Source organism: Pongo pygmaeus, chromosome 6 (genome assembly GCF_028885625.2).
Source record: "Pongo pygmaeus isolate AG05252 chromosome 6, NHGRI_mPonPyg2-v2.0_pri, whole genome shotgun sequence".
NCBI lineage: Eukaryota > Metazoa > Chordata > Mammalia > Primates > Hominidae > Pongo > Pongo pygmaeus.
The window spans coordinates 150,140,654-150,165,894 of record NC_072379.2 but is presented as its reverse complement, the minus strand read 5'-3'; the positions used below and the strand labels follow the sequence as shown (position 1 = coordinate 150,165,894).

At 52.1% G+C, this 25,241-nt stretch overlaps 1 protein-coding gene across 4 annotated transcripts in view; it reads right to left on the bottom strand.

Annotated features, from left to right (window-relative positions):
- The window catches only part of AGAP3 (ArfGAP with GTPase domain, ankyrin repeat and PH domain 3), a 58,247-nt gene that overhangs the window by 31,481 nt on the left and 1,525 nt on the right, over positions 1 to 25,241 (bottom strand). The gene's annotated exons all lie outside the window — the stretch shown is intronic.

Sequence of the window (25,241 nt, the reverse complement as noted above, 5' to 3'; positions counted from 1 at the left end):
AGGCACCGTGTCTCGCACCTATAATCCCAGCACTTTGGGAGGCCGAGCAGGCAGATCACTTGAGTCCAGGAGTTGGAGACCAGCCTGGGCAACATGGTGAAACCCCGTCTCTACAAAAAAAATATGAAAAATTAGCCAGGCATGGTGGCACGAGCCTGTGGTCCCAGCTACTTGAGAGGCTGAGGTGGGAGGATCGCTTGAGCCCAGAGGGTCCAAGTTGCCATGAGCCAAGATGGAGCCACTGCATTCCAGCCTGGGCCACAGAGTGAGACCCTGTCTCAATAAATAAGAAGCAAGCACAGGGCAGCAGCTATGGGAGCCAACCTCTGGAGACAGAGAGGGGATGGGGACACGGTACCCGACAGGGGATGGATCACTTTAGAACCTAGCTGCCTCTCTCAGTGGGAGAACAGTAGACTGGGAAAGAAGGGGGTTAAGGCCCCAGCTGCACACATGCTGGACACACACACATACACACACACACACCCAGCTGCACACATGCTGGACACACACACACACACACACACACACACACACACACACGTGTCTCAGGGAAGGCAGGCAGCAATCACACACACACACACACACACACACACGTGTCTCAGGGAAGGCAGGCAGCAATCCCAGTCCCCAAAAGAACATCTTACAGTCTCAGAAGATATGTAAGTCCCACCGCACCTGCAGAATCAGTCCAAGGAGAAAGTGCCACCTGGGTCAACTCCCAAACCCAGAACAGCTTCCTCTTCCTCACCTGGCTGCCTCCTCCTTCCCAGTCCTTTTCCCCAGAAACCTTTCCTGACCCGGAGAAACTAGACAGGGAAGGGCACCTGCTCCCACATAAATGTCTCAGGACATCAAGCCAGTCAAAGACCCCAAAAAGGAGAACAGCTGCAGGCACACACCTCTTTTCCTCATTGGTTCAGCCCAGGGTCAGAGATAAGGTCTCTGTTCTGCCTGATAAGATTCTGCTCCAAAGACACGCAGCAAACACAGCTGTGCTCGACACAGACAGCCACTACCTATTGGGCCCGAAGGAAATTAGGACAACCCTAAAAAGCTCCAGGCTGGGACTACACGAACAGTACTGAAATCCCACAACACAAGCCCTCACGTCAGTTCTCTGTTTATTAAGGCCACCGGAAACACTGGACTGAATTTGCCTCTGAGGGGCTGAGAGGCTCCGTGGGAGTTTCTGGGGGACTAAGAGGAAATCTCACAAATGCCCGCAGTGTGCATCCTGGGGCAGGACGAACGCAGCCTTCCCCAGAGCCAGAGAGCACAGAAGCCAGGCTCAAGACCCCCTTCCGTGGACTACCTGGACGTCAGGAGGAAAAGCTGACTCTAGTTATTCCCAGTTCCTGTGCTAGCCTGGGCCTCGGGTGCCCGGCTTGCGTGTGCACATGGGGTTGAGGGGCCGGGGGGGGTCGTGACAGGGAGAGAGAACACCCCTGGGCAGGTGTGAGGTGTGAGACCCTGCCAGAAAGAGAAAGCTGGTCCTGAGGATGTGGGAACTGGTCACCTCCAGGTGTGTGTTGCTTGATCCACTGGTGAGCCCTGGCTGTGCCCGCTGCAGCCCACGTGGCCCACAGGGAGCTGGCAGATTTCTTTCGAGGAGATGAGGGAGGATGGATAAGCCTTCTCCTGAAAGCTGGAGCTTGTGGCCAGCTCCGCAGGGCAAGGCTCTGGCTTCCTCCAGCAGCCAGGTGTGGTCCCAGAACCACCCTGGCCCTCCCAAACAGTCAGGCCCTTCTTGCCCACAGGGTGGCAGCAAAACATCTTCCTGCAGCTGGGGCTTAGGCTGCGGCCCGGAAGGCTGGCGGGATGCTAGGGCTGGCCACAACCCCGCCACTGAGCCTGGGAGGCAGTGGGGGCCACGCCAAGACCCCTTCGCCCCCCAGGACTGGCTGGTGTCCAGCAGGCTGTCCAAGTTGGAGCTTAGGGAATCAGAGGAGAAGACGGGGGGCAGGGGGAGAGCGCTCAGGATGCCTCCCCAGCGGGGCCACAGTCCTCCCTAAGTGTCCTAGCAGCTGTCCCGAGACAACTCGAGTTGCTGCAGCAGCAGCCATGGACCTAAATTCCACCCCCAACAGCTCCATTCCAGCATCCCCCATCTTCAATGGCACCACATGAGCTCTGGAGCCGCACAAGCCAAAAGCCTGCTAGTAACACCCTCCATTCCCTTCCTTACCACTCCCCCAGCCCAATCCATGTCAGTCCTGCTGGTGCTCCCTCCTCAATGTGGCCCAGATCCATCACCAGCTCCTTTCTTCAACTCAAAGGCAAGCCACCATCCTCCCGGGCCTAAGCACCACATCAGCTTTCTAGGGGTCTCCCATCTCCAGCCTCCATCACCACCACTGCCAACTGATTTCCTTTAGAGCTGGGGTAGACCTCTTCAAACCATAACCTGGTCACCTCTCAGCAAAGCCCTGCAATGGCTCTCCAGCTGGCGTAGAATGGCACCCAAACCCCTATTCTGTTCCAGTGCCCCGTGTACTCCTGACTACCTGCTTGCTCTCACCTGACACCCTCCCCAGGACCCGCCTCCATCCCCATCCAGCCTTGACACCTCCCGGGCCTCTGCCCTGCTTGTCCCTGAGGTCATTTGGACCGTGGCTGAAGCATCCCTTCCTTGGGAGGCTGACCATCTCAGTGACAATGCTCAACATCATCTAACACTTGCCACTGTCAGCAAGTGCCCCCACAACAGAACTCTGCCAGGCACATGAAGGTGGCCATGATTCCCCGAGTGAACGAGTGGAGGTCTTTGCTGAGCATGCACTGTGCTCCCGGGGCTTTTGGCCTCTTTGTGGGGAGGAAGGCCTAAGAGAGATGGGCGCTGGCTGGGCCAGTCTTTTGAGAGAAGTCACAGGCAAAATAATCTGCACAGGCCCCAAGTTGAAAGGCACGGCGCACCCTGGAGTTGAGAAAGCTGGATTCAAGTTCAGCCTCTGGCCCCTATTAGTGGGTGACCAGCCACGGTCTCCTTAATCTCAGGTCTGTCTGTAAATTAGGGATGGCCCAGCTTCCAGCTAAAGGTGCTGTGCAGGCCAGCACTGTGAGCATGGAGGGCCGCATGGTGCCTGGCGTGCAGTGGGCAAGCAACAGAAGGAGCTGTTCCTATCGCACAAGGGAGAGCCAGAGTGGACGCTGGGATTACTGAAACCAGCCCTCCTCACATCAGAAATCCAGGCAGATGCGGTCAGCCCATGAAACCTTAGCAGCTCCCCCTCAGCTTGGCTTTGATTCCTGGGCTGGTCCCTCCACCTCCCCTCTAAGAGACCTCAGAGATAGGGAGGACCCTGGAGAGCCCTGAGTCCTAACCCCCAGGACCTCAGAATGTGACCTTATTTGGAAATAGGGTTGTTGCAGATGTAATTAAGATGAGGTCATACTGGAGTAGGATGGGCCCTGAATCCAATATGACTCGTGTCCTTATAAAAGGGGGGAATTTGGGCACGTCGACAGACACCAAGGGAAGTCAATGTGAAGAGATGCAGGGAGAAGACGGCCATCAACAAGCCAGGCAGAGAGGCGTGGGGCGGATCTCTCCCTAGTGCCTTCAGAGGGGGCGTGGCCTTGCCCACACCTTTATCTCAACATCTGGCCTCCACAACTGTGACACAGTAAACTTTTTGGTTTTTGAGACAGGGTCTCCCCGTTACCCAGGCAATCACAGCTCACTGCAGCCTTGACTTCCTAGGCTCAAGCAATCCTCCTGCCTTGGCCTCCCAAGTAGCTGGGACTTTAAGCATGCAACGCCATGTCCAGCTATTTTTTCTTTTTTTTTTTAAAGAGGTGGGTGTCTCACCATGCTGCCCATGCTGGTCTACAACTCCTGGGCTCAAGCGATCATCTGGCCTTGACCTTCCAAAGTGCTGCGATTACAGGCGTGGGCCACCGCAGCCATCGAGGAAGACTTAGGTTGCTTCAAAGCACCCTGTTGACAATGGTTTATTACCACAGCCCTAGGAAGCTATGAGCTCTCCAGAAAAGCTAGTGCATACTGGGAAGAACACACAGGTGTTTTCTGAGGAGGTCCGAGTCCCCTTAATCCCCGCCATGGGTTCCAGGTTCAGAACTCGTGTTCTGGTTCATCCTCTCTTTTAGAGATGAGGGCACTGACACCCAGAGAGGGGAAGTCACTTGCCTGCAGTTACACAGCCCAGCAGTGACAGAGCCTGGGCAGGGCCCAGGACTCCAGAATCCCAGGCTGGAGCTTGGGCCTCTAAGTCATCATTTCACATTATTTTTTGAGTGCTTACTAAGTGCATTCAGGGCAAGCAGACTGAAGTCTCTACCCCACCCTGCCTCAAGGTGATGCGGCTGGCAGTCTGGACTGGCATAGGACCCAGCCTACATCCCTGGGACCCTCCGAAGGCTGCTCAGAGGCCCGGGGATTCTGCCCCATCTCCAGAGGTCAGGATGTCGGTCTGAGAGCTCCCCAGTGACTTTGGTCCTCTCCTCCCCAGGGAAAAGCTAAGGGAGAGAAGGCGGCAGAGGTGCCCGTGGGGGTGTGGGTGGCAGAGAGAGCCACAGGACCGAGGGCAGTGCAAGGAGCAGGGAAACAGATTACCCCAGGGTGGGGGTGGGAATGGCTGTCATTCCAGCCGAAAATGGCCTTTCGACACCAGGCCGGTGACATGGCGGTATTGTAGTACTACAGATGGTACTTGAGAGTAGTTTGTTTTCCTGTCTATCCATGAGCTCTGTGCTGGGCTCAATGGTGGACAGGACAAAGGCCCTCCCCTGAAGATTCGGTCCCTCAGCATGTCCCCCATCCGGCCTCCTGGCTTTGTCCCATCTGGCCATGTTCTAAGACCCTGGGAGTGCCCCTGACGCCACTCCAGCTCTGACCAGCAACAGCAGCTGTGGGCTTGGCTCTGCTTTCTAGCAGCTCCTCCCTGGAGAGGAACGCGACCAGCATGTGCCACACCCCCCAGCGTGGGCCGGTGCCATGCCAGGGGATCCTACACCTCACAGCATCTCCAGCCCTCCCGTGGCCTGAAGGGTGGGGGCAGGAGGTGGGCTACCACCACAGGGTGGGACGGTGGGGGCTCCAGACTCAGAATATGAAGCGTCGTACGGCCGTACGGCCCTGTGCTGTGTTGCACCTTTTCCTCATAACTTTGACCCATCGCCTACACTTCCAACATTTAAAAATGTTGTTCTCTCTGAACAGGCAGCCCAGCTGCAGTCCCACGAGCTAGAGTTCTGCCTCTTCCAACCCAATGAGCCTCTAAAATGCATTCCAAGTATGAGATTCATTCCCTTTCAGCAACACCAGCCCTTCCACTTGCCTTTATATTTTTTACAAAAGTAAAAAAAAAAAAAATTTTTTGAGACAGGGTCTCATTTTGTCACCCAGGCTGGAGTGCAATGGCGCCATCACAGCTCACTGCAGCCTTGACCTCCTGGGCTCAATCGATCCTCCCGCCTCAGCCTCCTAAGTATGGGACTACAGGTGCGCCACCTCGCCCGGCTAGGTTTTGTATTTTTTTCTAGAGACCGCTTTCACCATGTTGCCCAGGCTGGCCTCCCAACTCCTAAGCTCAAGCAATCTGCCTGCCTTGGCCTCCCAAAGTACTGGGATTACAGGCATGATGGTCATGCCCGGCCCCAAAAGCAAAAATTTTTTTTTTTTTTTTTTGAGCCGGAGTCTTGCTGTTGTCGCCCAGGCTGGAGTGCAATGGCACGATCTCAGCTCACTACAACCTCCGCCTCCCGGGTTCAAGTGATTCTCCTGCCTCAGCCTCCCGAGTAGCTGGGATTACAGGTGCCTGCCACCACACCCGGCTAAATTTTGTATTTTTAGTAGAGACGGGGTTTCACCATGTTGGCCAGGCTGGTCTCGAGCTCCTGACCTCAGGTGATCCACCTCCCTTGGCCCCCCAAAGTGCTGGGATTACAAGCGTGAGCCACCATGCCGGGCCGCAAAATATTTTTATAAACAGAAGATGCAATAAAGTGTTCAAATCATTGCACTAATTTTGCAGGACTGATGTGGAGGAGGTGTGGAAAACAGCTGCTGAAAGTGCAGGTGCAGACGTGCAAAGGTGCTGCACTGTGAGGGGTGCTCTAGGCAACTGCAGGTAACAGTGCAGCGATTTTTTAAAAGATTCAGACAGGCTGAGAGTCTAGCGGACAGAAGTTTAAAAGCACCTGAGAGGCCAGGTGTGGTGGCTCACTCCTGTAACCTCAGCACTTTGGGAGGTGTTCAAATCCTGAGCCTGAGGCGGGCGAATCACCTCAGGTCAGGAGTTCGAGATCAGCCTGGCCAACATGGCGAAACTTTGTCTTACTAAGAATACAAAATTTAGCTGGGCGTGGTGGTATGTGCCTGTAATCCCAGATACAGAGGCTGAAGCAGGAGAATTGCTTGAACCCAGAAGGAGGAGACTGCAGTGGGTCAAGACTGTACCACTGCACTCCAGCCTGGGTGACAGACTGAAACTCCATCTTAAAAAAAAAAAAAAAAAGGCACCTGAGGCTGGCGTTGCACGCCTGTAGTCCTAAGGTGAGAGGATCACTTGAACCTGGGAGGTGGAGGTTGCAGTGAGCCGAGATTGTGCCACTGTCCTCCAGCCTAGGCAATAGAGTGAGACCCTGTCTCAAAAAAATAAATAATGTAATTTAATGTAAATTTTTGCAAAGACTCTTTTACCAGCCTGAAGAGACAAAAGGAAAGACCTCACAGCCAGATCTGCTGTGTTTTGAGGAGTGATTTTCTTTCTTCCCCTTGAAGAGGAAAAAGCTATTTTCACTGGTACATTTAAAGTCCCCCAACTATGGGGAGATACCAATTCTGGACAAGTGCCACTGCAACACAATGCTCAGAGTACCTGAACTTTTCAATTCTGTTGGTGGGGCAGAAATTCACTGCTGGCCACTGACAGGTCTGTTTCATATTTCAAAGGAATATTTGGTGCTACAAATAGGAACTGAGAGGTAAACTTATTAAACCCATTAAACCTGTGATTGGTTGGTGTTTTCCTGTCATTTTTAAGAGACTAAATGTGGGGGGCAGACGTCAAAATACTTGTACAATTGTGTGTGTGTGTGTGTGTGTGTGTGGTGTCGAGGGGGGGCGGAATGGAGGGGTTGGAGACAGGCTCTGTTCCCCAGGCCGGAGTGCAGTGGTGAGATTACAGCTTACTGGAGCCTCTCCCCTCCCGGGCTCAAGAGATCCTCCCACCTCAGTCCCACAAGTAGCTGGGAGCACAGGTGTGTGTCAACCATGCCCGGCTATTTTTTTTTTCTTTTCTTTTTTTGTAGAGACGGGGTTTCCCTATGTTGCCCAGAGTGGTCTCAAACTCCTGGCCTCAAGTGATCCTTCCACCTCAGCCTCCCAAAGTGCTGGGATTACAGGTGTGAGCCACCATGACTGGCATAATACTTGATTTTTTAAAAAGTCAGATACAAATTTGTATGTAACAAAATTGTATGGACCTGTATAAAAAATACAAGAAAATATCAAAATAATGACAAAATGGTGACAGTGGCTGCCTGCCTCTGGTTAGAATTACTGGTGACTTCTTTTATGTTTTTCTGCAGTAAGTGTACATCACCCTGTTTTCTGAAATGTTTACAGACGATATATTACTTTGTAAAAAGAAACAGAAGACTGTCTCCCCTTGGAATGAGGAGAGGAAAATTTTCTGAGTCAGACTCTGAGGGAATACAAAGGAAGAAAACAGGCTGTGACTAGTATAAATGTGCGCTATGCCAATCTTTTTTAAATTTTATTTCGGGGTATGAAAACATTCACAACATGCTCAGAAAACCACTGTTTTGGCCGCATGCCCTCTTCCCTCTCCTTAACACAGATGCATCCTGAGTGACTGTCTTCCCAGCTCCTGCTCACACTGCAGTTCACACCAAACTGCCCAGCCAGGGGCACCTGGGGCCCTTCCCAGGCCACTGGGTGGGCTCTGGCTTGCTCCGGTGGCCTGGCTTCATAGCATCTCACAGTATGAATGTTCTGTCCGTTCTTCAACCCTTCTCCTGCTGAGGGACACTCACGTCACTTCCTTCTTTTTTAGCTACTACAAGCAAGGCTGTAATCAATACCTGTGTGCCTATGGTGTGTTCTTCCCGAGGCATGTGAATGTTTCATGTGAATGGATAATGCCCAGTTACTTTTCCAGGTTGGTCGTAGCAAGCCCTTCTCCTGCTCTCCACCAGCAGTGGGTGAGGATGTCCGTGCAGCCTGTGCGCCAGCAGTCTGCTCTTCCAACCGGGGAACCAGTCCCTGGCGCTTCTGATGGGCACGTCCCTGATTACTAGTGAGGTTGCGCCTTTTCATGTTCATCAACAACACAAAGCATTTCCTCTTCTTTCATTTGTCTTGATCCTACTCTGCCTGTCTTTCTTTTCTTTTCTTTTTTTTTTTTTTTTGGCCTGTTTTTCTCTTGGGTTTTTCAAATCGTTTTCTTAATCTGCAGGAGCTCTTCGTATAGCTGGCATGCGAAGCATGTATCCGGCACATGTGCACTGCAAGCAGGTTCTCCTGCTTTATGACCCAGAAATGTAATTACATTTCTGTTAGTTTTGTAACTGGTTATAACATTTGAACAACAAAATCCATGACACAAGGGCAACACTAAAGATAAGAGGTGGGGAGATGCTGTTCTTAACAGAAGAATACTGGCTAATACTTACAGAAAGACTGTCGGGTTTACGGCCACCTTGACAACCCTGATATCACCAACTCAGGCAAAGATCACTGATGGACACTAAAACCATCAGGTGAACAGTTGTGCGGGGCAGTTTATTTCGAGGGTGTGGAATGATCTCCCCCACAGACTACTTACTAATTACAGAGGGAGGAAATGAATCTTCACATTAGAGAGACCCAATCCTCACGCCCCCGACGGCACTAAGGCCATGGTCCCGCGGAGGAACAGGGGGTGTTCCTGCTGAGCTTCCAGATCACAGTTCAGTTCAAAGACCCCACAAGGGAGAAAGGAACAAGAAAGAAAACACCCAGCGCCAGCCAGCCCACGGTTCCAGGACTCGGGCCTTCTACAGGAAAATGGGTCCTGGCCCTACAATAAGTCCATCTCATGGAGGAAAAGGTATCACATTGGATCCTGCTCCATCCTTATCTAGGAAAACAAAAAAAGCTCTAGAAGACCTTTCAAGCATCGCTGGGGAAGTGTGGTTATGGGTCAGCTATTAAATATTAGGGAATTCTTCTGACCTTCCTAGGTGCTATTCTGGTGTCATGGTTGTGTAGAATAATGTGCCTATCCTCAGGAGATGCCTGCTGAAGAGCTTGGGAAGATGTGTCAGTGTGTCTACAACTGCTGAAAAAAACATATGTGAGCGTGAGACAGTGACAGAGAGCCAGCAAATGCAGTAAAATGTTAATAATGATCACATTTTTAAATGCTGTCATTTTTCAAAATAAAAAGCTGGGGGTGGGAGGAATCTGTCAGTCTGTTCCTCTATAAATTCTGGGTTTTCTGTCCGCTTAGGAGGATCTCTCATCCCCAAGATTAGACAACATTCTTCTAAATTTCTGCTCTGTTTTTAAAGGTCTTATCTTTTTCCCTGTGCATAAAGATAGCAGCACAGGCTCCAAAGCCAGATTTCCTGGGTACAGGTCCTGTCTCCACGATTTGAATGAGCAGCCTTGGGCCATTTCCTTTACATCTTTGTACCTCAGTTTCCTCATCTGCAAAATGGGGTTAATACTACCCTGTAGGGATGCTCCAAAAATTGCAGGAATACGAGAAGGGCATGTAAGCACACAGGTAGTGCCTGGCACGGTATGAGAGCACTAAGAGAAAGGCATTCTTTCTTGTGTGTGTTTTTCCAGAGGCAAGGTCTTGCTAAATATAGTCCAAGCTGGAGTGCAGTAGCACAATCATAGCTTACCTAACTGCAGCAGCCTCCCATGTGGAATACAGGCGTGTACCACCACACCTGGCTAATTTTTAAAAATTTTTTGTAGAGGCTGGGTGCGGTGGCTCATACCTGTAATCCCAGCACTTTGGGAGGCCGAGGGGGATTGCTTGAGCCCAGGAGTTCGAGACCAGCATGGGCAACATGGAGAAACCTTGTCTCTACTAAAAATAGAAAAATTAGCTGGGTGTGATGGTGTATGTCTGTAGTCCTGGCTACTTGGGAGGCTGAGGTGGGAGGATCACCTGAGCCTGGGATGCAGAGGTTGCAGTGAGCTGAGATCACACCATGACACTGCGCTCCAGCCTGAGCCACAGAGCGAGACACTGTCTCAAAAAAAAGAATTTTTTTTTCTTTTTTTGTAGAGATGAGGTATCACCATGTTGCCTAGGCTGGTCTTGAACTCTTAGGTTCAAGGGCTCCTCCTGCCTTGGCCTCTCAAAGTGCTGGGATTACATGCGTGAGCCACCGCACTACCATTCTTTCTGAGATAGCAGATCTGGTCCTGCTGTCCCTGGCTTAGAACCTGTAACTCCTGTCACCCGCAGCAGGAGCTGTCAATCTTGTGACATTTGCAGCACAAACACAAAGTGCTGGAGTGTGGGGTGGCACGTTTGAGTAGTTTGAAAACATACTACGCCAGCGATTTTAATAATAAAAGCACTACTGTGGTGAAGCCATGTCTAGCGGTACCTACTGGGCTGCAGGCTCACCGGAGCTCTGGGCCACTGTCTTCGTGCCCCAGGCCACTGCGCAGAAACCTGCTCGCCACCCTCAGCCCATGCTCTGAGGATGCTCCTGAGTCGAGATGCTTTGCTTTTCAGTCAGCTGATTTTCCCTTGGTGCCAGGCCCGTCTCCCACTCAGACGGGAGCAAAGGGATTGCTTTCTTGGGAGCAATCCCTCAAGAGCAAAGGGATTGCACCTTGAGGCACACCCACACGCCCCACTCCCAGCCTAAGCAGGCTGTCATCTGCACCTCTGCTTTATTTTACCCTTGCTCAAGTTTTGGGGTCACCTGAGAAGAAAGGGCTCATGGCACCACTGCCCCCAGGTTCAGAGCTCACCTCTGCCAGCCCTCACCCCCACGTGACTCCCCTCACCCAGGCGCACCGGCCCACCTTTGCCTTCCAGGAACAGAGGGAAGGGAGGCAGATTCTCTCTCACCCCGAGGCCTGGGCCGGGTCCGAGACCCTGGCTTCCTGCCCCATTGTACTGGCTCCCTGGGAGGTTCAGCCTATCCTGGGCCCCTCCTCTGCGGCAGAGGCCAGGTTCCCTGCTCACTTCCTCCCAGCCTCTGTACGGCTACCCAGGCGTGTGTCTCAGCCAGGCCTATGGGACTGTGGCCTCTTGGCTGTGGTGGGCACAGGGAGGGAGGCGCCCACACTCTGGGGCTTTGCTCACGGGGCGGGACACTGAGTTTCCCCCAGTCTCCCAAGTCCTGGCGTCCACCCCTCGAGGGCACTCAATGCCCCACCAGCCTCTTCCCAGCCACCTGGGCACCCCTGATGAGTGCCAGCAGCTTGAGACCTTTAGGAACCCAGGCAAGAGGCTCCTACACAGACCTGATCCTGATATCCATGCCAACAGGGAGGGCATGAGTCAGAGGATACACCCGCCTCAGAAGGAGACCATCCAGCCACCATAATGGCCTGTCCCCTCCAGCCCAGGAAGAGATGGCAATGCACGGGTCCCTGCAAGCTGCTTCCTCAAGTGCCTGCCTGACAGCCATTCCCCCACCAGCCCAGGAGGGGCCCTGTGGACCCACTACAGAAGTAAGGAGGCTCCCTGGTGGCTCAAGCACTCATGGGGCCGGGCCTGGTGCTGGGCTGCGGACCCGGGGGTGGCTGGGCAGTTCCATTTGGGCTCAGGGCTCAACATCCATCAGGGAAGTGGTGAGTGATGCGGACACCAGCATTGACATGTCCCAGTGGAGGAGGTGGCGGCTGCTCCAGGCCATGTGGGACCTGAAGGAGGTTGGAACAAGCTGAGCTCCATGGGGGGCTGCAGGTGGGGCAGGCACCCACCCACCAGGCCAGGGCTGCAGGGAGAGCAGCGTCGGCCAGGCAGGGTCCTGTGATGGGGGCAAGGAGTCCTGACAGAGCCAGGTCTATTTATTATTATTATTTTATTATTATTTTTTGAGACAGTGTCTCACTCTGTCTTCCAGGCTAGAATGCAGTGGTGTAATCTCAGCTCACTGCAGCCTCAACCTCCTGGGCTCAGGCGATCCTCGCACCTCAGCCAACTGAGTAGCTGGGACTATAGGCATGCACCACCACACCCAGCTAATTCATGTATTTATTTTTGTTTTTGGTAGAGATGAGGTCTCACTGTGTTGCCTATGCTGGTCTTGAACTCCTGGACTCAAGTGATCCTCCTGCCTTGGCCTCCCAAAGTGCTGGGACTACAGGTATGAACCACTGTGCCCGGCCTGGCCTTAATTTTTTTTTTATAAGGGTGCTAATTACTCGATAGAGAGCCAGGTCTACACCCCAGCTTGCTGAGCAAGCCTGACACTGGCATAGCTGCTGGGAGAGAGAGCACCCTTCCCATGTGAAGCGGAACGCGACACATCTCTTAGGGGCTGCTGTACGGCTCAGGACCCACACAGAGAAGTGCAGGGCACAGAGCAGGCTCAAGTGGCACCTCACACCAAGCCTCTCCCAGGCATGGAAGCCAGGAGGGTTCTTGGTGCTCCACAACCAGTCCGGGATGTGATGAGAATCTAGTAACATGGGTCCAGGACGGCATCTCCCTCCAAAACAGCACCGCGGCTGGGGGAGCACGAAATCCTCACAAGACCCTCTCGGAGTTGGGCTCCGGACACCCCATCTGAGACGCCACAAAGGGCGCACTGCAGGCAGGGGCTGCCCCCTGCAGCCTGTCCTCAGGCTCCCACAAAGCCCCGAGTCCTTCCCGACATTCACAAGAGCGGGTAAGAAGGGTCTGTCACTGACTGCTGCAGCACCGCGGGCTCTTCCTGGCACAGTCCACGAACACCTCATTTCCAGGACAGGGGGCTCTCCCTGTTTCTCAGCCAAGAAGTGGGCGGAGAGACAGGGGGCTTCCTTCTGTGCAACACAGTTTCCAAGAGTACGTGTGTGTTTACAAACTTTCTGCTATTACATATATTACTTAGTATGGGACAAACACAAACAAAAAACCTTACAAAAATGGCCCCTGCCTAAAATGCCAGGATGGGGTGAGGAAAGACTGTGGCTTTGCTGACTGAGGCCTCTGACCCACGGTCCCGAGGGAAGCCCCTAGCAGGTGGCCAAGATGCTGACTGACAGCGGCCCGGTCCCGGTCCCAGTCCCCAGGCCCACATGCACTTCATCTCATAAGAGCAGGGCCTGGGCTCCACCCTCCCACCTGGCACAGGACCCAAGGTGGGAACACGAGTACCCCTTAACATTAACACACTTTGTCACCCACCACACACAACAATAGCTGTACTTCTAGGTTTTAAGAAAACACACAGGGACAAAAAACTACTGTGAATTCAGCAAGGCTTTTAAATGGATTTGTCTGCTGTCAATCACCACAGCCTAGGTGGGTGCTCGACAAAGAAGTATTTGTTATGTGACTGAGAAGGGCACGTTATTCTGATTTTTTTTTTTGTGAGATGGAGTCTCACTCTGTCACCCAGGCTGGAGTGCAGTGGCCTGATCTCGGCTCACTGCAAGCTCCGCCTCCTGGGTTCACGCCATTCTCCTGCCTCAGCCTCCCGAGTAGCTGGGACTACAGGCGCCTGCCACCACGCCCGGCTAATTTTTTGTATTTTTAGTAGAGACGGGGTTTCACTGTGTTAGCCAGGATGGTCTCCATCTCCTGACCTCGTGATCTGCCTGCCTCGGCCTCCCAAAGTGCTGGGGTTACAGGCGTAAGCCACTGCGCCCAGCCCTGAATTTTTAATATAATCTTTTGAAAAGTTGAATCAGGCCGGGAACAGTGGCTCACACCTATAATCCCAGCGCTTTGGGAGGCGGAGGCAAGTGGACTGCCTGTGGTCAGGAGTTCAAGACCAGTCTGGCCAACATGGTGAAACCCTGTCTCTACTAAAAATACAAAAAAATTAGCCGGCTGTGGTGGCATGCACCTGTAATCCCAGCTACTCGGGAAGCTAAGGCAGGGGAATTGATTGAACCAAGGAGGTGGAGGTTGTTAGTGAGCCAAGACTGCACCACTGCACTCCAGCCTGGGTGACGCAGTGAGACTCTGTCTCAAAAAAAAAAAAAAAGAAAGAAAAAGAAAAAGAAAATTGAATCAAAGAGGATACACTTCAGTATTCAATTTTTACAACCAACAGGCATTTGTTATTTATTTATTTTTAAACAGGCTGGTCTTGCTTTGTCGCCCAGGCTGGAATGTAGCGGTGCGATCACGGCTCACTGCAGCCTTGACTCTGGGTTCAAGCAGTCCTCTCACCTCAGCCTCCTGAGTAGCTGGGACTATAGGCACATGCCACCACACCTGGCTAATTTTTAATTTTTTTTGTAGAGACAGCGTCTCACTATATTGCCTAGGTTGGTCTCAAGTGATCTGCCTACCTTGGCCTCCCAAAGTGGCACCCAGTCCCATGTGTTATCTTTGTGTATGTGTGTGTGTTTGTATGTGTGTGTGTGTATGCCAGGGTCTCCCTCTGTCACCCAGGCTGAAGTGCAGTGTTGCAATCTCAGCTCACCGCAACCTCTGCCTCCCAGGTCCAAGCAATTCTCCTGCCTCAGCTTCCGGAGTAGCTGGGACTGGAGGCACACGCCACCATGCCTGGCTAATTTTCATATTTTTTGTAGAGACAGGGTTTCGTCATGTTGGCCAGGCTGGTCTTGAACTCCTGACCTCAAGTGATCTGCCTGCCTCAGCCTCCCAAAGTGCTGGGATTACAGGTGTGAGCCACAGCGCTTGGTCCCATTTGTTATCTTATAGGCTATAAATCAGAGCTATTCTTCAACACCATAGCCACTGGCCTGGTACGGCCAGGGAGCACTGCAAAAATGGCCAGTCCCATGCGGAGGTGCTGGGTGTCAATAACAAGTGGAGTGTGAAGACGTGGTATGAACAGAAGAACACAAAAATATCTTATTAATAGATATTTATATATTAATAGATTTCATGCTGAAATGAGAATATTTTTGATATGGTCTGGATGTGTGTCTCCTCCAAATCTCATGTTGAAATGTGATCCCCGGTGTTAGAGGTGGGGCCTGGTGGGAGGGTGTTTGGGTCATGGGGCCAGGTCCCTCATGAGTGCTGTCCCCACTGTGGCTGTTGAAGAGTGTAGCGACCTCCCCGTCTGTCCCACTCCCACTAGGTGACTTCCTATTCCTGCTTTGCCTTCTGCCACCGGTGAAAGTTCCCTGAGTCCTCCCCGGAAGCACAGCAGATGCTAGCACCACCTTCCTGCACAACCTGCTCAACTGTCAGCCAATTAAACCTCTTTTCTTTTTTTTTTTTTTTTTTTTTTTTCTGAGACAGAGTCTCACTCTGTCGCCCAGGCACAATCTCAGCTCACTGCAACCTCCGCTTTCTGGGTTCAAGTGATTCTCCTGCCCCAGCCTCCTGAGTAGCTGGGATTACAGGTGCCCACCACCACGCCTCACTAATTTTTGTATTTTTTAGTAGAGGCGGGGTTTCACCATGTTGGCCAGGCTGATCTCAAACTCCTGACCTCAGGTGATCCGCCTGCCTCGGCTTCCCAAAGTGCTGGGATTACAGGTGTGAGCCACAGTGCCCGACTTAAACTTCTTTTCTTTACAAATTATCCAGCCTCAGATGTCTCTTTATAGCAACGTAAGAACTGACTTATACAATTTTGAATATACTAGGTTAAATAAAATATATTAAAATTAATCTCACTTTTAAAAAACCTTTTTAATATGGCTACTTGAAAATTGAAAATCAGGCCAGGCGCAGTGGCTCACTCATGCCTGTAATCCCAGCACTTTGGGAGGCCAACACAGGCAGATCACTTGAGGTCAGGAGTTCGAGACCACCCCGGCCAACATGGTGAAACCCCATCTCTACCAAAAATATAAAAGTTAGCCTGTAATCCCAGCTACTCAGGAGGCTGAGGCAAGAGAATCGCTTGAACTGGGGAGGCAGAGGTTGCAGTGAGCCGAGATCGCGCCACTGCATTCCAGCATGGGTGACAGAGTGAGACTCCATCTCCAAAAAAAAAGAAAATGTAAAATCATCCGGGCACGGTGGCTCGCATCTGTAATCCCGGCACTTTGGGAGGCTGAGGCAGGCAGGTCACTTGAGCTCAAGAGTTTAAGACTAGCCTGGCCAACATGGTAAAATCCCGTCTCTACAAAAAATACAAAAATTAGCCAGACATGGTGGCATGTGCCTGTAATCCCAGCTACTTGGGAGGCTGAGGCACGAGAATTGCTTGAACTCGGGAGGCAGAGGTTGCAGTGAGCTGAGATCATACCACTGCACTCCAGCCTGGGAAACAAAGCAAGACTCTGTCTCATAAAAAAGAAAAGAAAAGAAAAGAAAATTTAGGCTGGGCGCAGTGGCTCATGTCTGTAATCCCAGCACTTTGGGAGGCTGAGGCAGGTGGATCATGAGGTCAGGAGATCGAGACCATCTTGGCTAACACGGTGAAACCTCGTCTCTACTAAAATACAAAAAATAAGCCAGGCGTGGTGGTGGACGCCTGTAGTCCCAGCTACTCGGGAGGCTGAGGCAGAAAAATGGCGTGAAACTGGGAGGCGGAGGTTGCAGTGAACCGAGATCGCACCACTGCACTCCAGCCTGGGCGACAGAGCGAGACTCCGCCTCAAAAAAAAAAAAAAAAAAGAAAGAAAGAAAAGAAAAGAAAATTGAAGTTCACACGTGTGACTCGCCCATGTCTACTGCACAGTGCTGAATCAGAGAAAAAACAACGGGAAAAACATCGAAGATGACCCTGAGAGTTCACGGGAATGTGCAGGCCCTGTGACAGCCCTGCTCCCTCAGGTCCCTTCCCCTGGGCCTGGATGAGCTAGACCAACATACCCCACACTCTGCCACCCGGGCTCTCAGGCTTGGGTCCGGAAACGGTCGTTCCTGTAATCTCATGCAGCCCTCACCTCACGCAGCCCCACGCAGGCGGCGATGACAGCTGAGCCTATGAGATAAGTAATGAGACAGTCGCCACCCAGCACACACATCCTCAGGGCGGCTGCTGCTCTAAAAGCTCTGCAGACGTTAACTGATTTGCTTCTCACGCCCACACCATGAAACGGATGCCCATGTTTTACCAATGGCAAAGCTAAGACACAGAGTGGTTAAGGAACTCACCCAAGGTCACACAGCTCCCAAGTGGCAGGTCTGGGACTCAAATGTAGGCAGCCTGGCTCCAGAGCCCAGGTGCTTAACCTCTACTCTATTCAGGCCCTGAGAGAAGAAATGAAGGCCAGGCTTCATTCCACATCACCCAATATAGAACCATCCAGAACAATCTAGAAGCAATAATGGGGTGGCAGGGGGGTGGGGGGTGCCGCTTCAGAGTGATGGAAAGCCTCCAAAACGTTCCCAACTCTTCTCAAACAAAGGCTCTGGGGCTTGCCTTTCTGGTATCTTTTTTTTTTTGTACAACTGTGATTGGACAAGACATTTAGAGCATCTTTAACCAAAACATCCTCCAGGCAATCTTTTTTTTTTTTTTTTTTTGTACAACTGTGATTGGACAAGACATTTAGAGCATCTTTAACCAAAACATCCTCCAGGCAATCTTTTTTTTTTTTTTTTTTTTTTTTTTGTACAACTGTGATTGGACAAGACATTTAGAGCATCTTTAACCAAAACATCCTCCAGGCACAGAAGTGCCATCCACTAGTGCCTGGAAAAACCCAGGCCCAGGAAGGGGTGGGGATCCCAGCAGAAGCAGAGCAGAGATCCCTGGAGGGGACTAGACTTTTCGGTCCTCCCTCTGCCCCTGTAATGGGCTTTGATCCCACTCCAGGCGCTGGGGTTTCAGGTTTGCAAGCCATCAAAACACCAAACTGAAAAGGCTAAAGGGAAACTGCTGTAGGCAGGCACCCCTACAGCGGTAAGGAGGGGTTCTGGCAGAAAAGGAACAAGCACAAAGCCCTAAGGCACAGCCATCTGGGGCTACGGTATGGAGCGGGCACAGCCAGCCTCAGCCTCCTGGGTGGCCCAGAGGATGGCACTGTCTGCTCAGCTCAGGGCACACTGAGGCCAAAGTGCTGACTATGGGACTGAGACTGTGCCTGACTTGCAGCAAACAGAGAAATGTATATTGTAGAAAAACCTACATTAAAAGAGATTAAAACGGTCTTCAACTCAATAAGAAAAAGTAATATTGGGAGGTAGAGGCAGGAGGATCACTTGAGGCCAAGAGTTTGAGACCAGCTTGGGCAACACAGACCCTGACTCTACAAGACAATTTTAAAAATTATTAGCCAGATGTGGTGACACATGCCTGAGTCCCAGCTACTCAAGAGGCTGAGGTGGGAGGATTGCTTGAGCTTAGGAATTTGAAGTTGCAGTGAGCTACGATCGCATCACTACACTCCAGCCTGGGTGACAGACCAATATTCTGAGGAAGGGAGGAAGGGAGGAAGGGAGGAAGGGAGGGACAGAGGGAAGGAGGGAAGGGAGGGAGGAAGGGAGGGGAGGCCAGGCATGGTGGCTCACATCTGAAATGCCAGCACTTTGGGAGGTGAGACAGGAAGATCACTTGAGGCCAGGAGTTTACAACCAGCCTGGACAACATAGTGAGACCCCATTTTTACAAAAAGAAAAAGAGGAACAAACCAAGAGTAAAATGAATAAAGGATATGTACAGAATGAACAAAATGCAAATGACCCCTCAAAAATGTTTTAATATTGACTCTCACTAATAGTCAAAGTGAATCCGATAATGAAATAGCTAGTGATCAACTAGTAATCAAAGTCAAACAAAGTAAAACAACGAGAGTCAGTCTTTTTTTTTTCTTACGTATCAGATGAAGAAGGGGTGCCGGGGAAGTGGGGCAGGGAACTCCAGGCTGTCTCTATGCCTGAAAATCAAATGGCCTTTCTGGAGGGCAGTGTGCCAGAGTGCCGCAAACGTCCTAAAAATGTGCCGACCCCAGAGTCTGACCGTTTTCTTCTGAAAATTTGTCCAAAAGCAATAACGAGACAAGTGTACAAGGCGGTACGTAATAAACGTAATAAACAGCATTCCCTTACACAAGATACTCTGCTGTCTTTCAGAATAATGCCTGATATTTCACCTGTGCTTATGACACGCTAGGCACTGTTCTAAGCACACCACATTGGGGGTCTCAATCCTCAGCACTACCAAGCGGCGGAGCTTTGTTATGACCCATCTCAGGTCATAAGGTGGCGCATCTCAAAGTGCTGCATGACAGAGGCAGCCTCAGAATAGATCTTAGGGACCCCAGCTCAGGTCCTCACTTGACAGACAAGACCCCTGGCCAGGCAGCCAAGCCTGGCCTGTTCCAGATACTCATGCCAGGGTCACAACTAGCTGCACAGACAACCAGAATGTGACTCTCAGAAGATGCGCCCAGAGCAGACTTGCCCCAGCTCTCACAGCCAGTTAGTGGCAGAGCAGGGACGGGAACCCAGGTATCCTGACTCCCAGCCTAGGAGCTGCCAAATACGCAAACGAACACAGCAGCCTCCTTTTGTGAATCTCTGGCTGCCCTTCTCCCAGCAAAGCATTTTCCACAACAATCCCACGTTTGCTGCGAAAGCCTAGTAACAGCAAATCCAGCAAAGAGTCGTTAATAGAAAAAAGACCAGAAGGATGCACATCCGGCTGCTCACCGCAGATCCTCCCAGGAGAGGGGAGGCCGGGCAGCCACCTTTCTACTTCTACATTTGAATGGCTTTTAACAAGCATGTATTTACTTTCATCCCTTAAACACATTAAAATGAAATTTAAATTAAATATATTTTTGGGCACGGACGTGGTGGCTCATGCCTGTAATCCCAGCACCTCGGGAGGCCGAGGTGGAAAAATTGCTTGAGTCCAGGAGTTCAAGACCAGGCTGAACAACATAGCAAGACCCCATCTCTACAAAGAATGAAAAAATTAGCTGGGTGTGCTGGTGCATATCTGCAGTCTCTGCTACCTGGGAGACTGAGGTGGAGGATCGCTTGAGCCCAAGAATTTGAGGCTACAGTGAGCTAGGACTGCACCACTGCACTTCAGCCTGGACAACAGAGGGAGACCCTGTCTCCAAAAATATATATACACACACATATACATACATGTAATACATACATACATATATATATATGTTTCTTGAGCAAGCATCTGTCTATTGTATGCTACATCCGTGCTACCCATGGGAGACAGACGCCTCAGAGAGCCACCATTCAATTCAGTCGAGGATTGAAGACATCCAGAAGAAAATTATAGTGGGGAGCAGAAGTCCTAATTCACCCTAAAATTATATTGTAAAGGCTTCCAAGAGTTAAACTCTGGTCCGTTTGACTCTCATAAAGTTTCCTGTAGAAGCAGCTTTTAAGGGCTGATGTGGTGTGGCCAACAAAACTTATTCAGCCCATACATGCAAGGCAAACCACAGAGACCTGGAGTTGAAGAACCAGAGAAAATCCCTGCTTCCTCCGCTCACTGCGTGGCTTCAGGAAAGTTACTTAATGTAGGTCCTAGGCTGTCTCACTTGTGAAATGGAAATACTTGCAAATCCAAAAAAGACCCTCCTCTGGGAAAATAAACTATGAGATGCAAAGTGTTGCAAAGCCTCATTCCAACCCCCAGCAGTAAGCCTGGCAGAGGGAAGAACACTCACCGGTGGAACATGCACCACCCAATCTCTGCACCCTCAAAGCAGGTGGCTGGGCTCACTCCCTTCCCCACCTCAACTCTGCGCTCCAAAATAAGCTCCCTTACCACTTGGCCTGCATGGTTTAAGTCAGCTAGGGGTCAGGAGGAAAGCATCGGATTAAACTAATTTCCAGTTACCTGCATATTAAAAAGAAACTAACACAACAGGTGGATGTTTAGGCAATGCCACACACGGACATGGGAGTTCTTACGGGGGTGTCTGTCTCCCCCCAGCCTCGGCTCTCCCAGGCTACACCTGCTTTCCAAGAAGGGTACCTCGTTCCCTCCACTTCTGGGCCAAGGATGCACTGACAGCTGGTAGGGGGCTCACAAGCACAAACGGGCGGTGTGGATGCTGGCGTGGCTCAAGCCTTGTCAAAGGCTTAAACCCTTGTGACGCCCATCTTTCGCAGAATGACGCACCAACTCCTGTGGTTTCTAGGAACACGGCAGGGTGGAAATAAATACTGGAGAAAGCATGAAATACTCCTTCACCAGGGTCCTGCCCACCTCACCCACCCATCTCCTACAACTCAACACCCGAGCTGCAGAGTCCAACTTGCCATTCCGAGAGCCACTCTATGTTCTCCTGCCTCCGTTATCTTCATCATCCTGTTTCCTCTATGTGGGAACCCTCCTGACCCCCAGGCCTGGCACACGTTTGAGGAAAGAAATAAATGATACAGGAAGATAGCCAGGTGGCACTGTAGGGACAAGGACTGCTTCATCTGTGGGGCACCACTGCTGGGGAGAGCCAGAGCTGAGACCCTGGATGGAGCAGGGTACCAGGGGTTCCCAGGAGGCCATGCAGCCTGAGATCAGGCTGGACAGGTCTTCCTGTTCTGGCTTCTGACCCGGAAGAAAGAAGTCACGATGAGGTTTCCCAAGTCTCTGACCTTTGCCCTGCCCTGGTGTTCTGAAAATCTAGGTCTCCTGGACTCCCAGTGCCTCTCTGGCACCTCCTACAGGCTGAGTCGTTCTCTCCGGGCGCACCAAACCCAGACCTTCTGGCCCCTTCTCTCCCTGCCTCTCCTTTGTCTGCTTTTCACTGTGCTAGATGCAACTGGGCCACACAGTAGGAACTAAATGAATGTATCTGGAACAAATGAAGCTTTCCCTGGCTATTAGCACCCACATGGTCATGCTCTTTTTCAGAATTGCTAGAACTCTTGTGAGCAAAGTCCTGCATAAGCAACCAGGCCCCCATGAGACACTCAGTCCCTAAACCAATGAATTGCCAGAGGGGCCCGGGCTGGCTCCAGATGCATGTCCCCGGCACCCATCCCAGACGCCCCCAGTCCTCATCTTTGAAGGGAACCTCAGCAGTGTGTGGTGCAGCAGGGCCCACAGGGGAATGCAGGGCCCGGCCAGGGAGTGCCCACCCAGGAACGGTAAGGAAAACTCAAGAGAGCACCCTGGCACAAACATGGGGACCATCATGCCAGTCCTCCAGGATCAAGTCACAGGACGAACAGAAACAGACACAAACACTAAAACCCCAGGTGTGCCTAAGGGCTGCAGGCTGTAAGGGCGTATGCCGTCTTTTTTGCAGCCGTATGCCGTCTTTTTTCGAGGCGAAGTCTCGCTCTGTTGCCCGGGCTGGAGTGCAGTAGCATGATCTCGGCTCACTGCAAGCTCTGCCTCCCAGGTTCACACCATTCTCCTGCCTCAGCCTCCTGAGTAGCTGGGACTACAGGCGCCCACAACCACGCCCGGCTAATTTTTTGTATTTTTAGTAGAGACGGGGTTTCACCCTGTTAACCAGGATGGTCTTGATCTCCTGACCTCGTGATCCGCCCGCCTCGGCCTCCCAAAGTGCTGGGATTACAGGCGTGAGCCACTGCACCCGGTCTTACTCTCCCTCTGAGCTGCCACCCAACTGCAGTCACAGCTGTGGCCCCTTCTCTGTCTAGCCGAGGCTTGACCCAAACAAGAAACCCCCACATCTCTTTACCTTAGTTCCTTTAGGATGTCACCAAGCCCACAGCCCAGGGTAGGCAATCTATGAACTGAATGAAAGTGAGTGGGGTAAGGGTGACAGTGAGAATGCTCTGGCGGCCAGGCCAGGCCGGCTGGAATGCTCAAAGTAACTGTTTGAAGAAAAAAAAAAACCCTAGTGGGAAAACAATGGAGAAACTTGAGTAAGTCACCCAGCTGACAAAGCCCAGCTCCAGCACACACAATAGTAGCCATATGGTACACACACACCTAATAGTCAGGTCCACTTCCACTTCCAGGCGGGAGCTCCTCCGGAACTGCCAGCAGGGATCCCAGGCCCTCCGCGAGCCCCTGCTCCTCCCCTGTGCCGGGCCCTCACCTGCACACACCTACTGGGACCAGCAGGTCCTGGAAAGATCCCGGGCTGCTTTGGGGCTCCTGGCTAGCTTGGTACAATATCCTGCGCTCCACGTGCCCAGTGTCCCCATTTGGACTGAGGCCCTGGTTCTCCTGCATCCCTCTTTCTAGGACTCAGCCACGAAACCCAAGCTGTCAGGGAGCGCTCACTGCAGGTGAGCGCCAAGCCGGAAGTGGGCTCCTGTTGAAGGCCCATACTCTCCCTGGCTGTATCTGCTTGGCTCCCTCCCTTCTCTGAGCCTCAGTTTCCCCACTAGTGAGGTGAAGGTGGCTCAGAGGCTCTGCACATAGTGAGCCCTCCAGCTCTCCCTCCCAGCTGAAGGCTGTACTTCTTCCACTCCCTAAGGCCAAGTAATGGGCAGGTTTTCTCTTTCCTTGGCCTCTGGTGGGAAAGGAACTTTTCAAAATGGTCTCCCTCCCCTCAAATCCTGTCCTGAAACACAGGAAAGCCAAACATCCCCTGCTTCCTCCTGCCCTGGACACGGGGTCAGAAGTGACTGTGAGTGGCAGAGAGACTACAGGAGGCCCAAGTGCCCACTGCACTTCCTCAGAGCCAAATGGATCCTGACCGCAGGTCCCACGTCACCTTCAGAGCTGGGACAAACAAACCCTTCACCGAAGTCTAAACAGAGTGAGGGAGGCTTTGTTATACACTTGGAACATGCCACCCCTTTCCACGGAGAGGCTTACCCCCAGGAAACACAGGACCCAGCTCCCAGCTGACACTGTGTTTATATAACAGCCCAGGTCTGTTCAGCCCTGGGGCTGGGGGTGGAGGGCTCCCTCTCAGTCCAGCCTCAGACTGTGCTCGGAAACGCCCAGGGAGTCTGAGCCTCTCCCTCCTCGCAGAAAGAAGGTGGGGACGCCGCTTCGCAGGACAGAAGCAATATGGTTTGGCAGATGGAGAGGAGTTCTATCGCAGGAAGGATATAGGGCAGAAATTGGAGAAGGAGTGGTTTTTTTTCTTTTGAAGACTGCCTACAGCAGAAAAGTGGGAACGCAAGAGGGGTGAGGTGGATAAAGATGACGGTGCCAGGAGAGGCTGGGCAGCGGGGAGGGAGGGAGAGCAGGGCAGCAGGGCCCAGGAGTGGGAACAGCAGGGCTGAGAACGGATGTGTGAGCCATCCGTTCGGTCTGGTGACAATGAGACACCGGCTCCCAGGATTTCACGAGGGTGAGGCCAAGCTTCCAGGCCTAGTAGACGGAACCATGGGGTATTTCCAAACCGCAATGGAGAAGTCGGTCAGGGGAGGGCTCTAGGAGGGGAAATTCTGCCTGTTGTGTTAAATTTAAGATCAGGCAAAAAACTCAAGGGCGCCCCAGGAATCAGCCTTCACATCACAAAAGATGCTCAACCAGAGGCTCCCCTGAGCTGGGGAGGAGGGGTCGCTGCTCATCAAGCTGGAGCCAGGGGAGCCCGGAAACCTCTCCCTGCTCTGGGAAAAGCTCGGAAGCAGATGTGCCCCCACCCTCCTGTGGCCGGCCCACGAGGCTTGTCGCCCTCCAGAAGGAGCTGGGGGAAGGTAAGCTTGGAGCAAATCAGGAATGTCTTTACTTCCTCCAAGGACAGTGAAGCTGCAGCAACGATGTCTCTCCCGCCTCCACCCTCTTCAGATCTAAGAGGAAAAATTGGTCATCTCCTGTCTTTGGGGCCCAGGGCTCGCACAAATGCCACCTCCTAGTCCCCAGCCACAGCAGTGATTCAGGCCATTTACTCAGATCTACGTTAATGAGTTTTTTCTGTCACCTAATTAGTTCACAGAGAACTCAGCCTTGAGAGGAAAGAAATAAGAACGGGTTGGGAAAAGGCAGAAGGAAGTCAGACTGTCATGTCACAACAAAAGATGGAACCCAGCACCACATGGTGTCCCCCCAGACCCAATACTCCTTCCCCAGCTATGGGGACCTCTGAAAGCAGAAAGGGAGGTGTTCAGGTGCACTATCCCCCAGAACCTCAGGCAAGCAGATGAAGCTGGGAGTGGGGCACTAACCTTAAGGCCCAAGTCAGGGACAGGCCCCTGCCCATAACTCCATGTTATCGCAAAAGGCCTTGGCTCTCACTGCATTTCCACTGAGGCCAAACCCACCACCTGCCGGTGGGCGTCCCCTTTCAAACAGAGCTGAGGGAGGAAGCAGATGGCCCAGGGCGAGGCCCATCTGTC